We start from the raw sequence: 17,576 nt of genomic DNA, 5'->3' as shown, positions 1-17,576 counted from the left end.
CTGAATGGAAAAGTAGGGCTTGGTCAAAGACATTCATATTACCAGGAAGCATGAAGAAAAGTATTTTATAGGTGTGAGGGATTTGTGTTAGTTCTTTGTTCATGTTCACAATCTGCTAACTGATTCTTCAGAAAGTGTGAAACACAATCAGACCTAAAAGACAATCGAGGTTAAACTGTATTCCTACTTCCTCTTATTCTGTTTTGTGATTACGTTTAATCAGTACATTCTCTGTTGCTCAGTATAGACGGATTACCGTATGAGATAATGACAGATAATGATATCTACGTGATATCCATGTTCTACATTCTGTTGAGGCTGTACCGTTATGTTGAAAACTATGGTCAGCATTTACAGTGCCTTCGGAAATTATTCAGACCCCTTGACTTTTTCCACATTTTGTTATGTTACGGCCTTATTCTAAAATGGATTTAAAAAAATAATTACTCAGCAATCTACACACAATACCCCAGATAACAAAGCAAAAACAGGTTTTTAGAAATTTCTGCAAATGTATTAAAAATAACAAATACCTTATTTACATAAGTATTCAGACCCTTTGCTATGAGACTTGGAATTGAGATCAGGTGCATCCTGTTTCCATTGATCATCCTTGAGGTTTCTACAACTTGATTGGAGTCCACCTGTGGTAGATTCAATTAATTGGACATGGTTTGGAAAGGCATTTTCCTGTCCAACAGTTGACAGTGCATATCAGAGCAAAAACCAAGACATGAGGTCGAAGGAATTGTCCGTAGAGCTCAGAGACAGGATTGTGTCGAGGCACAGATCTGGGGAATGGTACCAAAACATTTCTGCAGCTTTGAAGGTCCCCAAGAACACAGTGGCCTCCATCATTCTGAAATGGAAGAAGTTTGGAACCACCAACACTCTTCCTAGAGCTGGCCTCCCGGCCAAACTGAGCAATAGGGGAACAAGAGCCTTGGTTAGGGAGGTAACCAAGAAACCGATGGTCACTCTGACAGAGCTCTAGAATTCCTCTGTGGAGATGGGAGAACCTTCCAGAAGGACAACCATCTCTGCAGCACTCCACCAATCAGACCTTTATGGTAGAGAGGCCAGACAGAAGCCACTCCTCAGTAAAAGGCACATGCCAGCCTGCTTGGAATTTGCCAAAAGGCACCTAAAGACTCTCAGACCATGAGAAACAGCCTCTCACTCAATGTCAACAAAACAAAGGAGATGATGGTGGACTTAAGCAAACGGCAGAGGGAGAATCCCCCTATCCACATCGACGGGACAGCAGTGGAGAAGGTGGAAAGTTAAGTTCCTCTGCGTACACATCACGGAAAAACTGAAATGGTTCACCCACACAGCGTGGTGAAGAAGACGCAACAGTGCCGTTTCAACCTCAGGAGGCTGAAGAAATTCTTGTCAGCTAAAAGCCTCAAACTTTTACAGATGCACCATTTGAGAGCATCCTGTCGGGCTGATTTTTTATTTATTTTATTTCACCTTTATTTAACCAGGTAGGCTAGTTGAGAACAAGTTCTCATTTGCAACTGCGACCTGGCCAAGATAAAGCATAGCAGTGTGAACAGACAACACAGAGTTACACATGGAGTAAACAATAAACAAGTCAATAACACAGTAGAAAATAAAGTCTATATACATTGTGTGCAAAAGGCATGAGGAGGTAGGCAAATAATTAAAATTTTGCAGATTAACACTGGAGTGATAAATGATCAGATGGTCATGTACTGGTAGAGATATTGGTGTGCAAAAGAGCAGAAAAGTAAATAAATAAAAACAGTATGGGGATGAGGTAGGTAAAATTGGGTGGGCTATTTACCGATAGACTATGTACAGCTGGAGCGATCGGTTAGCTGCTCAGATAGCAGATGTTTGAAGTTGGTGAGGGAGATAAAAGTCTCCAACTTCAGCGATTTTTGCAATTCTTTCCAGTCACAGGCAGCAGAGAACTGGAACGAAAGGCGGCCAAATGAGGTGTTGGCTTTAGGGATGATCAGTGAGATACACCTGCTGGAGCGCATGCTACAGCCATCGTGACCAGTGAACTGAGATAAGGCGGAGCTTTACCTAGCATGAACTTGTAGTTGACCTGGAACCAGTGGGTCTGGCGACGAATATGTAGCGAGGGCCAGCCGACTCGAGCATACAGGTCGCAGTGGTGGGTGGTATAAGGTGCTTTAGTAACAAAACGGATGGCACTGTGATAAACTGCATCCAGTTTGCTGAGTAGAGTGTTGGAAGATATTTTGTAGATGACGTCGCCGAAGTCGAGGATCGGTAGGATAGTCAGTTTTACTAGGGTAAGTTTGGCGGCGTGAGTGAAGGAGGCTTTGTTGCGGAATAGAAAGCCGACTCTAGATTTGATTTTCGATTGGAGATGTTTGATATGAGTCTGGAAGGAGAGTTTACAGTCTAGCCAGACACCTAGGTACTTATAGATGTCCACATATTCAAGGTCGGAACCATCCAGGGTGGTGATACTAGTCAGGTGTGCGGGTGCAGGCAGCGAACGGTTGAAAAGCATGCATTTTGTTTTACTAGCGTTTAAGAGCAGTTGGATGCCACGGAAGGAGTGCTGTATGGCATTGAAGCTCGTTTGGAGGTTAGATAGCACAGTGTCCAAGGACGGGCCGGAAGTATACAGAATGGTGTCGTCTGCGTAGAGGTAGATCAGGGAATCGCCCGCAGCAAGAGCAACATCATTGATATATACAGAGAAAAGAGTCGGCCCGAGAATTGAACCCTGTGGCACCCCCATAGAGACTGCCAGAGGACCGGACAGCATGCCCTCCGATTTGACACACTGAACTCTGTCTGCAAAGTAGTTGGTGAACCAGCCAAGGCAGTCATCAGAAAAACCGAGGCTACTGAGTCTGCCGATAAGAATATGGTGATTGACAGAGTCGAAAGCCTTGGCAAGGTCGATGAAGACGGCTGCACAGTACTGTCTTTTATCGATGGCCGTTATGATATCGTTTAGTACCTTGAGTGTGGCTGAGGTGCACCCGTGACCGGCTCGGAAACCAGATTGCACAGAGGAGAAGATACGGTGTGATTCGAGATGGTCAGTGACCTGTTTGTTGACTTGGCTTTCGAAGACCTTAGATAGGCAGGGCAGGATGGATATAGGTCTGTAACAGCTTGGGTCCAGGAAGTCTCCCCCTTTGAAGAGGGGGATGACTGCGGCAGCTTTCCAATCCTTGGGGATCTCAGACGATATGAAAGAGAGGTTGAACAGGCTGGTAATAGGGGTTGCGACAATGGCGGCGGATAGTTTCAGAAATAGAGGGTCCAGATTGTCAAGCCCAGCTGATTTGTACGGGTCCAGGTTTTGCAGAACATCTGCTATCTGGATTTGGGTAAATAAGAACCTGGGGAGGCTTGGGCGAGTAGTTGCGGGGGGGGGCGGAGCTGTTGGCCGAGGTTGGAGTAGCCAGGCGGAAGGCATGGCCAGCCGTTGAGAAATGCTTGTTGAAGTTTTCGATAATCATGGATTTATCGGTGGTGACCGTGTTACCTAGCCTCAGTGCAGTGGGCAGCTGGGAGGAGGTGCTCTTGTTCTCCATGGACTTCAGTGTCCCAGAACCTTTTGGAGTTGGAGCTACAGGATGCAAATTTCTGCCTGAAGAAGCTGGCCTTAGCTTTCCTGACTGACTGCGTGTATTGGTTCCTGACTTCCCTGAACAGTTGCATATCGCGGGGACTATTCGATGCTATTGTAGTCCGCCACAGGATGTTTTTGTGCTGGTCGAGGGCAGTCAGGTCTGGAGTGAACCAAGGGCTATATCTGTTCTTAATTCTGCATTTTTTTGAACGGAGCATACTTATCTAAAATGGTGAGGAAGTTACTTTTAAAGAATGACCAGGCATCCTCAACTGACGGGATGAGGTCAATGTCCTTCCAGGATACCCGGGCCAGGTCGATTCGAAAGGCCTGCTCACAGAAGTGTTTTAGGGAGCGTTTGACAGTGATGAGGGGTGGTCGTTTGACTGCGGGTCCGTAGCGGATACAGGCAATGAGGCAGCGATCGCTGAGATCCTGGTTGAAGACGGCGGAGGTGTATTTGGAGGGCCAGTTGGTCAGGATGACGTCTGTGAGGGTGCTCTTGTTTACAGATTTAGGGTTGTATCTGGTGGGTTCCTTGATGATTTGTGTGAGATTGAGGGCATCTAGCTTAGATTGTAGGACTGCCGGGGTGTTAAGCATATCCCAGTTTAGGTCACCTAACAGAACAAACTCTGAAGCTAGATGGGGGGCAATCAATTCACAAATGGTGTCCAGGGCACAGCTGGGAGCTGAGGAGGGTCGGTAGCAGGCGGCAACAGTGAGAGACTTATTTCTGGAGAGAGTAATTTTTAAGATTAGTAGTTCGAACTGTTTGGGTATGGACCTGGAAAGTATGACATTACTTTGCAGGCTATCTCTGCAGTAGACTCATGCAACTCCTCCCCCTTTGGGAGTTCTATCTTGATGGAAAATGTTATAGTTGGGTATGGAAATCTCAGAATTTTTGGTGGCCTTCCTGAGCAAGGATTCAGACACGGCAAGGACACCAGGGTTAGCAGAGTGTGCTAAAGCAGTGAGTCAACAAATGAGGGTGCCTGGGGACATGCAGGGCCTGGGTTTACCTCCACATCACCCACGGAACAGAGGAGGAGTAGTATGAGGGTGCGGCTAAAGGCTATCAAAACTGTATCACCACCTGGTACGGCAACTGCACCGCCCACAACCGCAAGGCTCTCCAGAGGGTGGTGCGGTCTGCACAACGCATCACCGGGGGCAAATTACCTGCAATCCAGGACACCTACAGCACCCGATGTCACAGAAAGGCCAAAAAGATCACCAAGAACAACAACCACCCGGGCCACTGCCTGTTCACCCTGCTACCATTCAGAAGGCGAGGTCAGTACAGGTGCATCAAAGTTGGGACCGAGAGACTGAAAAACATTTCAAGGCCATCAGACTGTTAAACAGCCATCACTGACAGAGAGGCTGCTGTCTCCATACAGACTCGAAATAATTGTTCATGTTAATAAATGGATCACTAGTCACTTTAATAATGTTTACATATATTGCATTACTCATCTCATATGTATTTACTGTATTCTATACCATATATTGCATTTTGCCTATGCCGCTCGTTTATTGCTCATCCGTATATTTATATGTACATATTCTTATTCCATCCCTTTACTTAGATTTGTGTGTATTAGGTAGTTGTTGTGGGGTTTTTAGATATTATTGCACCGTAGGAACAAGAAGCACAAGCATTTCACTAAACTCTCATTAACATCTGCTAACCATGTTTGCCAAGCGTCACGTCTGGAGGAAACCTGGCACCATCCCTACTTTGAAGCATGGTGGTGGCGGCATCATGCTGTGGGGATGTTTTTCGGCGGCAGGGTCTGGGAGACTAGTCAGGATCGAGGCAAAGATGAACGGAGCAAAGATCAGGGAGATCCTTGATGAAAACCTGCTCCAGAGCGCTCAGGACCTCAGCCTGGGACAAAAGTTCACCTTCCAATAGGACAATGACCCTGAGCACACTGCCAAGATGCTGGAGTGGCTTCGGGACAAGTCTCTGAATGTCCTTGAGTGGCCTAGCCAGAGCCTGGACTTGAACCCATTCAAACATCTCTGGCGAGACCTGAAAATATCTGTGCAGCCATGCTCCCCATCCAACCTGACGAGGCTTGAGGAGAAGAATGGTAGAAACTCCCCAAATACAGGTGTTCCAAACTTGTAGCTTCATACCCAAGAAGACTTAAGGCTGTAATCGCTGCTAATGGTTCTTCAACAAAGTACTGAGGAAAGGGTCTGAATACTTAAATGTGATATTTAAAAAAATATATATTCTGAAAAAATGTGCCAACTTTTCTTAACCTTTTTGGTGCTTCATCATTATGGGATATTTTGTGTAGATTGATGAGGATACTTTCTGAATGCGCTGTTGTATGTTGCTCTGAGCCTGCCATAGTGTTGGATAGAGGGCAAACTTGGCCCGAAGCTTATATTAGTATGGGCAGCACCACTGAGGACTTTGACCATTTTGAAGTTGTCAACTTAATTTGCCTGATGACGAGCGAGTGGAGAAGGAGTCTCATTTAACTAAGCTCATTTTTGTCCACTTTCCCTCTCCTCGCCACCTTGTCAGCTCGGGGGGTTTGAACTTGCAATCTTCCGGTTACTAGTCCAACGCTCTAACCACTAGGCTACCCTGCCACCCCTTTTGAGGGCTATCTCAATTTTAAAGTAGTTGATTTCTACTTCTTAAAGACCCACTCAGTTGACTACTTTCAAACGGTGAAAGCCCTCCATGATGCTGCACATGTTAAAACAGGCTACGGGCCAAGTGCCTCTCTCCATCTCAATTGGTCCTATGCATAATGCAGTTACACCTGAACAGATCCCACCCCCAGTCATGTCCCTCCCTTCCTGTGTACCTGAGGGTGGGGCATAGAGATCAATAAGGAAGTCCACAGTGGCCCAATGTAGAGCTTCTGTGAACACAGATTGACAAGATGCATTATGTATAAGATCTTCTCCTCCAGACTCCCAGCATGGTGACCCTGCTGGGGGCTGTACTTTTTCTGCCTCCTCTCCTCAGGTTCCAACTCTGAGGAACGGAGGAAGGAGCCTCCAGGACCCAGGCCTCTGCCCCTGTTTGGTAACATGCTCCAGCTGAATCTCAAGAGGCCCTACAGCACCCTTTGTGAGTTGAGGAGAATTCCTGAGTTGCTTTAAAAAAAAATATATTTTTTAGCTTGTTTGTATTTCCTAAAATAGTTTTTAACTTGACCTGTGTGGCTATAAGCTCTATTTAGAGTTTCAACCAAAAGTTATAGTACAAATGTTTTGAGAATTTGGATAATTGCTCACCCTGAAATCTTAGCTTGGAACATAGGAGAAGTACAAACTCACCTAAACAAACACATGAGTTAGCCAACTACTGTCGTTCAAAGGTCTATTTGTAGGACTTTGTGACTGAAACTGAAATTTAATACATTTTCAACTTCAAAGAACACAGTTTGCTGCAGTCAATTCAAGTAGATTGCAAAAACAACAAAAAAATAATTATTGTCAACAGTGTGACAGGTACCAGACCCGCGGTTGACACAACCAAACAGGCAATTGTGCTGCCTTCAATATCATCTCCATTGTCTACGGCAGCAGGTTTGAATACAATGACCCTCAGTACCAAGGCATGGTGGACAGACAATGAGACCATAGACCTTACAGGCTCTGCACCTATTAAGGTACCGTCTACTTATTTAGTGCACTTTGTTTCTCAATCTTTTTTTTCTCAGGAAACTAAGAGTCAGTTTACCAGACCCAGATCTGAAAAACTAATCCTATGGATGTCTTGGTGCAGAATGATATGAGCTAATGCTTACCCTTTCTGTATCAGGAGATCGGTGTACTTCATGTTTCCCTGGCTGGGTCCGTGGCTGAAAAACTAGGAACTTATGACTACGTGAATCAGGCCTTCATTGCTCCAAAGAAACCACTAGCAAAGGACACCAAATAGAAGAAGATAATTGCTTGGGCCAAGAAACACGAGCAATGGACATTTGACCAGTGGAAATCTGTCTTTTGGTCTGATGAGTCCAAATTTGAGATTTTTGGTTCCAACCTCCGTGTCTTTGTGAGACACAGAGTAGGTGAATTGATGATCTCCGCATTTGTGGTTCCCACCTTGAAGCATGGAGGAGGAGGTGTGATGGTGTGGGCGTGCTTTGCTGAGGACAATGTCTGTGACTTCTTTATAGTTCAAGGAACACTTGACCAGCATGGCTACACCAGCATTCTGCTGCGATACGCCATCCCATCTGATTTGCTCTTAGTGGGACTATCATTTGTTTTTCAACAGGACCATGACCCAAAACACATCTCCAGGCTTTGTAAGGGCTATTTGACCAGGAAGGAGAGTGATGGAGTGCTCCATCAGATGACCTGGCCTCCACAATCACCTGACCTGAACTCAATTGAGATAGTTTGGGATGACCGCAGTGTGAAGAAGAAGTGCTCAGCATATATGGGAACTCATTCAAGACTGTTGGAAAAGCATTCCAGGTGAAGCTGGTTGAGAGAATGACAAGAGTGTGCAAGCTGTCATTAACGCAGCTTTGCACACTCTTGTCATGGCTACTTTGAAGAATCTCAAATATAATATATATTTTGATTTGTTTAACACTTTTTTGGTTACTACATTATTTCTTATGTGTTATTTCATTGTTTTGATGTCTTCACTATTATTCTACAATGTAGAAAATAGTAAAAATAAAGAAAAACCCTTGAATGAGTAGGTGTGTCCAAACTTTTGACTGGTACTGCATGTCGGTTGTTTTGCTTCAGGACGCTCACAGGCCTCACAAGACTCATCTAACAATCCCCCGGTACTAGCTGAAAAAAAGCCTCCTTCACTCACACCGCCAAACTCACCCTTGTAAAACTGACTATCCTACCGATCCTCGACTTCGGCAATGTCATCTACAAAATAGCTTCCAATACTCTACTCAGCAAATTGGATGCAGTCTATCACAGTGCCATCCGTTTTATTACCAAATCACCTTATACCACACACCACTGCGACCTGTATGCTCTAGTCGACTGGCCCTCACTACATATTCGTCTCCAGGCCCACTGGCTCCAGGTCATCTATAAGTCTATGCTAGGTAAAGGTCAGCCTTATCTCAGTTCACTGGTCACGATAACAACACCCACCCGTAGCACACGTTCCAGCAGGTATATCTCACTGATCATCCCCAAAGCCAACACCGAATTTGGCCGCCTTTTCTTCCAGTTCTCTGCTGCCAGTGACTGGAACGAATTGCAAAAATTGCTGAAGTTGGAGACTTTTATTTCCTTCACCAACTTTAAACATCAGCTATCTGAGCAGCTAAACAATCGCTGCAGTGGTACATAGTCCATCTGTAAATAGCCCACCCAATCTACCTACCTCATCTCCATATTGTTTTTATTTACCTTTCTGCTCTTTTGCACACCAGTATCTCTACTTGCACATCATCATCTGCTCATTTATCACTCCAGTGTTAATCTGCTAAATTGTAACTATTCGCTCCTGTGGCCTATTTATTGCCTACCTCCTCATGCATTTTGCACACACTGTATATAGACTTTCCTTTTTTTCTACTGTGTTATTGACTTGTTTATTGTGCTATTGGCTTGTTTATTGTTTACTCCATGTGTAACTCTGTGTTGTTGTCTGTATCACACTGTTTTGCTTTATCTTGGCAAGTTCGCAGTTGTAAATGAGAACTTGTTCTCAACTAGCCTACCTGGTTTTAAATAAAGGTGAACTACTAAAAATACAAAAAATGAATGGAAGTAGAGTGCCTTCAGAAAGTATTCACACCCCTTGACTTTTTCCACATTGTTGTGTTACAGCCTGAATTTAAAATAGATTCAAATGAGAGTTTTTGTCACTGGCCTTCACACCCCATAATGTCATCATGGAATAATGTTTTCTATTTTTTGTCAAATTTTTAAAACAAATTAATTAAAAATGGAAAGCTGAAATGTCTTGCGTTAGTAAGTATTCAACCCCTTTGCTATGACAAGCTTAAATTAAAATTAAATAAGTTAATGAGTAAAACATATTATGGCTGGGGGAGGAATTGAGTAGTTTAGATGAATAAGGTGCCCAGAGTGAATGGCCTGCTCCTCAGTCCCAGTTGCTAATATATTCATATTATTAGTACATTTGGATAGAAAACACTCTGAAGTTTCTAAAACCGTTTGAATGATGTCTGTGGGTATAACAGAACTAATATTGCAGGCATAAACCTGAGAAGAAATCCAAACAGGAAGTGGGAAAACTGAGGTTGGTTGATTTTCAACTCAGTCCCTATCAAATACACAGTGGAATATGGGTCAAGTTGCACTTCCTAAGGCTTCCACTAGATGTCAACCGTCTTTAGAAACTTGAATGAGGCTTCTACTGTGATGTGGGGCTGAATGAGTCAGGTGTCTGGCAGAGAGCCATGGGCTGGTAATGCGCATTTCACATGAGAGGTTGCTCCGTCCCATTGCTTTTCTACAGACAATGGAATTCTCCGGTTGGAACGTTATTGAAGATTTATGATAAAAACATCCTAAAGATTGATTCTATACTTAGTTTAAAATGTTTCTACGAACTGTAATATGACTTTTAACCTTTCGTCCGACGTTCGGCTGGACCTGCACGAGCGTTTGGATTTGTGTACTAAAACGCCCAAACAAAAGTAGCTATTTGGACATAGATGTTGGACATTATGTAACAAATCAAACATTTATTGTGGAACTAGGATTCCTGGGAGTGCATTCTGATGAAGATCATCAAAGGTAAGTGAATATTTATAATGTTATTTCTGATTTCTGTTGACTCCAACATGGCGGATAAATGTATTTGTTTTCTGAGCGCTGTTCTCAGATTATTGCATGGTTTGCTTTTTCCGTAAAGCTTTTTTGAAATCTGACACAGCAGTTGCATTAATAAGGAGAAGTATAGCTATCATTCCATGTGTAACACTTGTATTTTCTATAAAATTATAAAATATTTCTATAAAATTGATGTGGTTATGCAAAATCACTGGATGTTTTTGGAACTACTGAACGTAACGCATTAATGTAAACTCAGATTTTTTAATATAAATATGAACTTTATCAAACAAAACATACTTGTATTGTGTTACATGAAGTCCTATGAGTGTCATTTGATGAAGATCATCAAAGGTTAGTGATTAATTTTATCTCTATTTTGTGATTTTTGTGAATGTATTCTTTGGCTGGAAAAATGGCTGTGTTTTTCTGTGGTTTGGTGGTGACCTAACATAATCGTTTGTGGTGCTTTCGCTGTAAAGCATTTTTGATATCAGACACTGTGGCTGGATTAATGAGAATTTTATCTTTAAAACGGTATAAGATACTTCTATGCTTGATGAATTTTAATTGAGATTTTTGTTGTTTTGAATTTGGCACCCTGCTCTTTCACTGGCTGTTGTCATATCGATCCCGTTAATGGGATTTCAGCCCTAAGAAGTTGTTTAACAAGTCACCTAATAAGTTGCATGGACTCCCTCTGTGTTTAACATGAGTTTTCAATGACTACCACATCTCTGTACCCCAGACATACAATAATCTGTAAGGTCCCTTAATCGAGCAGTGAATTTTAAACACAGATTCAACCACAAAGACCAGGGAGGTTTTCCAATGCTTCACAGAGAAGGGCACCTATTGGTAGATGGGTAAAAAGCACCATGATGTTAGGAATTACACTTTGGATGTGTATCAATACACCCAGTAACAACAAAGATACACGTTTCCTTCCTAACTCAGTTGCCGGAGAGGAAGGAACCCACTCAGAGATTTCACCATGAGGCCAATGGTGACTTTAAAACAGTTACATAGTTTAAAATGACTGACTATGAGAACTAAGGATGGATCAATAATATAGTAGTTACTCCACAATACTAACCTAATTGACAGAGTGAAAAGAAGAACCTGTTCAGAATAAAAAATATTCCAAAACATACATCCTGTTTGCAAAAAGGCACTAAAGTAATACTGCATGTTTGCAGCAAATCCAATACAACACATTACTGAGTACCACTCTCACTTTTCCACGGGCCATTCAGTTGTACAACTGACTAGGTATCCCCCTTTCCCCTTTCCATACATAAGGGAACATTTTCACATTCGCCATATGGTTCGTGAGAAAGTCCATATTGCAAATGTATGGTCCCTTACTAGACGTCCGAAAACGTTTCTAAAATTCGCGGACGGCGTCGGGCCATGCGGCAGGGCCGGATCTACCGGGAAGTCATCAAAGGAGCTCTCTCGGACATTCGGTTTCCGGTTTATAAAATTATCAAATTTTGGTCATTTTTCCGCTGTCCCGGTAAATCCCACAAGAGGGCATAAGCAATCATATTGCAGATGTACAAAACATCACGAATCACGACGTGGCCTTATCTCCAAAACGGAAAATATTTTGAAGCCGAAACTTGTTGAGCGTAGGTTTGGCATAATGGGCAGTTGGCCCCGAACAAGATGGCATTTAGGCCTCAACAGTTGTTAGTTATGGCCATTTTTCTGGGATTAAAGGTCCAAAATGATTTTTTTTCCGCTTCACGTCAAAGTCAAGCCTCCGGTGTCAATAAAAAAAGAACCAGCCATTTACTTATCGTCATTTAAGAGAAATTGTACAATGTCAAATTGGTGATTTTAAACAGTTACAGATCCAGTTGCAGGGGGTTCATACAAATCTTTTTAAAGTGTGCTGCGGAGCTCTGCGAGATTTCTGTGATTTTCTGTGATTTTCTGAAATAACACACACTCCCTAAACCCTCTGTAAATAACTCAGTTCTTAACGTAAAGACTTAAAATTCAGGATTTTGTAAAGGCATACCCCAATCAGGATATGTGTTTACTTATAGCTTCCTGTGCCAACCATAATTGGTGTCACAGGGGCTGTTTTGAAGGGTTAAAAAAGTCAGATCTTTCCAAAACTTTATATGTGTGATTAGGCAACCCCCATGAACTGTAAATCAGTCATTTTTCCCATAAAATTTCAAAGAAAAACTAAATCACACACACACAACATGGAAGGAGGGACGTATTGGGGTGCATAGAGACAGACAGTGCCTGCAATAGTTAGCTTTGTTCGAGCTAAAAAAAAGAACCGTCAGACCTAGAGTTCTGAAACTTTAGAAACCTGTTCTAGACCTCAGGTCGATAGTGTGTGGTGAGTTACGTGGCTCTAGAAGGTTCTCGGACCGAGAAACAGCCTCGTACATTTGCAATGACTTCAATTCATTTTGACCATTACGAAAATGACGACATTTAGAAAAGTCTCAGAGACGCAAGACTAGGTGCATTGAAACCGGCTCGGCCCATAGAGATGGATCCCAACGTTTCTGTCCAATAGCTCATTCAAGGACCCCGTAGCAAGGCATAGAAAAAAGTGGATTTTCAGCACCAATTAGGGTTTTTCTCGGGCACCGAAGGACCTATCGAGCCGAGATTCGGGGTCGCCTCACATAGGCCTACACATAATGTCCGAACTGGACCCACAGCTAGAACGTAACTATGTGTTTTACGTTTTTGTTTTGTTTTAAACTGAAGGCGCTGTGAATTATGGGCCTGCTCTGACATATGTGATAGTTGGCTTCTAAATGAGTTGGAAAAAGTGGGTTTGTTGTCAATTGGTATCAGTTTGGTGTCAGAATGACATCTAATTGACTGATAGACACTGACTTGCTCGTTGACTTTTGTACATTTGCAATATGTTTAAACGGAGAGGGACCATCACCAAAATGGCATTCTGAAATCAACACAAAAAATGGCATCACCATAGTCTCCAGACTGTGCCGAGTTTTGTGAAGTCCACCAGTCCCTCCTGCAGCAATGCACCCCCACAAAATTATGCTGCCAACCCCGTTCTTCACGTTGGGATGGTGTTCTTCAGCTTGCAAGCTTCCTCCTTTTTCCTCCAAACATAACGATGTTCATTATGGCCAAACAGTTCTGTTTTTGTTTCATCAGACCAGAGGACATTTCTCTAAAAGTACAAACTTTGTCCACGTGTGAAGTTGCAAACTGTAGTCTGGCTTTTTTTTATGGTGGTATTGGAGCAGTGGCTTCTTCCTTGCTGAGCGGCCTGTCAGTTTATGCCAAAATAGGACTCGTTTTACTGTGGATATAGATACTTTTGTACCTGTTTCCTCCAGCATCTTTACAAGGTTCTCTGCTGTTGTTCTGGGATTGATTTGCACTTTTCGCACCAAAGTACGTTCATCTCTAGGAGACAGAACGCGTCTCCTTCCTGAGCGGTATGATGGCTGCGTGGTCCCATGGTGTTTATACTTGCGTACTATTGTTTGTACAGATGAAAATTGCTCCCAATGATGAACCAGACTTGTGGAGGTCTACAATTGTTTTACTGAGGTCTTGGCTGATTTCTTTTAATTTTCCCATGATATCATGCAAAGAGGCATTGAGTTTGAAGGTAGGCCTTTAAATACATCCACAGGTACACCTCCAATTGACTCAAATGATGTCCATTAGCCTATCAGAAGCTTATAAAGCCATGACATCATTTTCTGGAATTGTGAAATAATCTGTCTGTAAACAATTGTTGGAAAAATGACTTGTCATGCACAAAGTAGATGTCCTAACCGATTTGCCAAAACTATAGTTTGTTAACAAGATTTTTGTGGAGTGGTTGAATGTATGTAAATTCGATATTTCTATATTCATTTTCAATCAATTTGAAACATTTCTAAAATCATTGTGAGGTATTGTGTGTCGATGGATCAGAAAAAAATCTAATAAATTTTGAATTCAGGCACAACAAATTGTGGAAAAAGTCAAGGGTATGAATACTTTCTGAAGGCACTGTATATATGTACAAATAAATACAACTAAATGTTCTGATCTTTATTATATCTCTCAGATATAGGACAGATCAAACAACCCCCCCCCCAGCTTAGACAGGGTTTAGATTGTTTAGTGCCAAAAATAAGAGGTTAAATACCTGTAAAAATATATATAAATATATATACTCTACCGGTTTTAGAACCTACTCATTCCTACTCATTCAAGGGTTTTTCTTTATTTTGACTATTTTCTACATTGTAGAATACACAAGAGGGAACGAAATTCCACAAATGTACTTTTAAGAAGGCACACCAGTTATTTGAAATGCATTCCAGGAAGGTGCAAAGCTGTCAAGGCAAAGGGTGGCTACTTTGAGGAATCTCAAATATAATATATATTTTGATTTGTTTAACACTTTTTTGGTTACTACATGGTTCCATATGTGTTATTTCATAGTTTAAATGTCTTCACTATTATTTTACAATGTAGAAAATTGTAAAAATTAAGAGAAACCCTTGAATGAGTAGGTGTGTCCAAACTTTTGACCGTTAGTGTATATGTTTCCTGATCTTTCTTGTATCTCTCAGATATAGGACAGACAGTTCAGAACAATCTTCCTTTTGATTTTTGGGGGGACTATCTGTTGTTCCATGTTGTGAATCTGTTATTCAATGCATTTCTATGGGCTTATAGGAGTAAAGTCCACTAAATCAAATAGCTAAATGATCCTTGGTATGACATTCTTAATATAATTCCATATGGCTTAGACTCTTCTGGGTTAAATGCTGCAGTAATTTCACTCGTTTTACTAGCTGATGTGTATAGTGTTGAGTCACCCGCATACATGGACACGCTGGCTTTACTCAGGTGTGAATGCTCTGAGAGTCTAAACCTACCTAACCAGTTTGAATATCAACCATCAGCAGACAATAGGAAAAATGAGAGCCTTTGAGATCAACCCCAGAAGCCTTTGCAAGGGCTAATTCTATATTTTGATATCTGTATGATCAAGACATATGATAGCGGTTTATCCTTGCTGTTAACCTACACTATATATTATATGACTGTTCCTGTAAGCACATAGCCGTGAGCGAAAATACTGTTCCAAAAAGTAACACACCTCCTCTATGCCATTTCTTCTCCAACTTCCCCCTCAGCTCTTTTGGGACAAGTTGGCTATTCACTTGCTGGTTAACAGGGAGCTATGTAGGATTAAGAACGGTCAGTGATCCCTGGGTCAGGTTCTACCAGACTTTACACCATATGTTAAATGACCCTGATTCATAACCCTCAGCAATCACACCTTTTTGACAGAAAGTAACCCTTTTTTCAACTCTTGCGTGTTGTGCACTTTTGTGAGTTTGCAGAGTTTGGATGTAGTCACCCAACCACAATGACAGCACATCGGAAGCCCATGATACAGCGGCAATTTATGAGGCAATATTGCAGAGGAGAGAGTTTGGGCCCAATGTGTATTTCCACACTGGTTAGACCAGGAGGGTAGGCAACTACATTCAGCCGCAGGAAGGTTCTTTCATGAGCAGATAGTCATTGGGCCGGAACATAATTGTTATCATTTGTACATGGACAGCAGGTAAGCCCAAACAGATGTTATATTTCACAATACCATAATCATTTCATACTTTGATTACATTGAGACAGACCACATACATGTAACTGCCAAAAATAATGGAAACACAAGTACATGAGGGATACAAAGTATATTGAAAGCAGGTGCTTTCACACAGGTGTGGTTCCTACCCTCCTTAATCAAGCAATTAACATCTCATTACATTTACATTTAAGTCATTTAGCAGACGCTCTTATCCAGAGCGACTTACAAATTGGTGAATTCACCTTCTGACATCCAGTGGAACAGCCACTTTACAATAGTGCATCTAAATCATTAAGGGGGGGGTGGTGAGAAGGATTACTTATCCTATCCTAGGTATTCCTTGAAGAGGTGGGGTTTCAGGTGTCTCCGGAAGGTGGTGATTGACTCCGCTGTCCTGGCGTCGTGAGGGAGTTTGTTCCACCATTGGGGGGCCAGAGCAGCGAACAGTTTTGACTGGGCTGAGCGGGAACTGTACTTCCTCAGTGGTAGGGAGGCGAGCAGGCCAGAGGTGGATGAACGCAGTGCCCTTGCTTGGGTGTAGGGCCTGATCAGAGCCTGGAGGTACTGCGGTGCCGTTCCCCTCACAGCTCCGTAGGCAAGCACCATGGTCTTGTAGCGGATGCGAGCTTCAACTGGAAGCCAGTGGAGAGAGCGGAGGAGCGGGGTGACGTGAGAGAACTTGGGAAGGTTGAACACCAGACGGGCTGCGGCGTTCTGGATGAGTTGTAGGGGTTTAATGGCACAGGCAGGGAGCCCAGCCAGCAGCGAGTTGCAGTAATCCAGACGGAGATGACAAGTGCCTGGATTAGGACCTGCGCCGCTTCCTGTGTGAGGCAGGGTCGTACTCTGCGGATGTTGTAGAGCATGAACCTACAGGAACGGGCCACCGCCATGATGTTGGTTGAGAACGACAGGGTGTTGTCCAGGATCACGCCAAGGTTCTTAGCGCTCTGGGAGGAGGACACAATGGAGTTGTCAACCGTGATGGCGAGATCATGGAACGGGCAGTCCTTCCCCCGGGAGGAAGAGCAGCTCCGTCTTGCCGAGGTTCAGCTTGAGGTGGTGATCCGTCATCCACACTGATATGTCTGCCAGACATGCAGAGATGCGATTCGCCACCTGGTCATCAGAAGGGGGAAAGGAGAAGATTAATTGTGTGTCGTCTGCATAGCAATGATAGGAGAGACCATGTGAGGTTATGACAGAGCCAAGTGACTTGGTGTATAGCGAGAATAGGAGAGGGCCTAGAACAGAGCCCTGGGGGACACCAGTGGTGAGAGCGCGTGGCGCGGAGACAGATTCTCGCCACGCCACCTGGTAGGAGCGACCTGTCAGGTAGGACGCAATCCAAGCGTGGGCCGCGCCGGGAGATGCCCAACTCGGAGAGGGTGGAGAGCAGGATCTGATGGTTCACAGTATCGAAGGCAGCCGATAGGTCTAGAAGGATGAGAGCAGAGGAGAGAGAGTTAGCTTTAGCAGTGCGGAGCGCCTCCGTGATGCAGAGAAGAGCAGTCTCAGTTGAATGGCTAGTCTTGAAACCTGACTGATTTGGATCAAGAAGGTCATTCTGAGAGAGATAGCGGGAGA

This window comes from Oncorhynchus masou, unplaced genomic scaffold (assembly GCF_036934945.1).
Source record: "Oncorhynchus masou masou isolate Uvic2021 unplaced genomic scaffold, UVic_Omas_1.1 unplaced_scaffold_1765, whole genome shotgun sequence".
NCBI classification, from domain to species: Eukaryota; Metazoa; Chordata; class Actinopteri; order Salmoniformes; family Salmonidae; genus Oncorhynchus; species Oncorhynchus masou.
Note: the sequence above shows the minus strand (reverse complement) of the source record.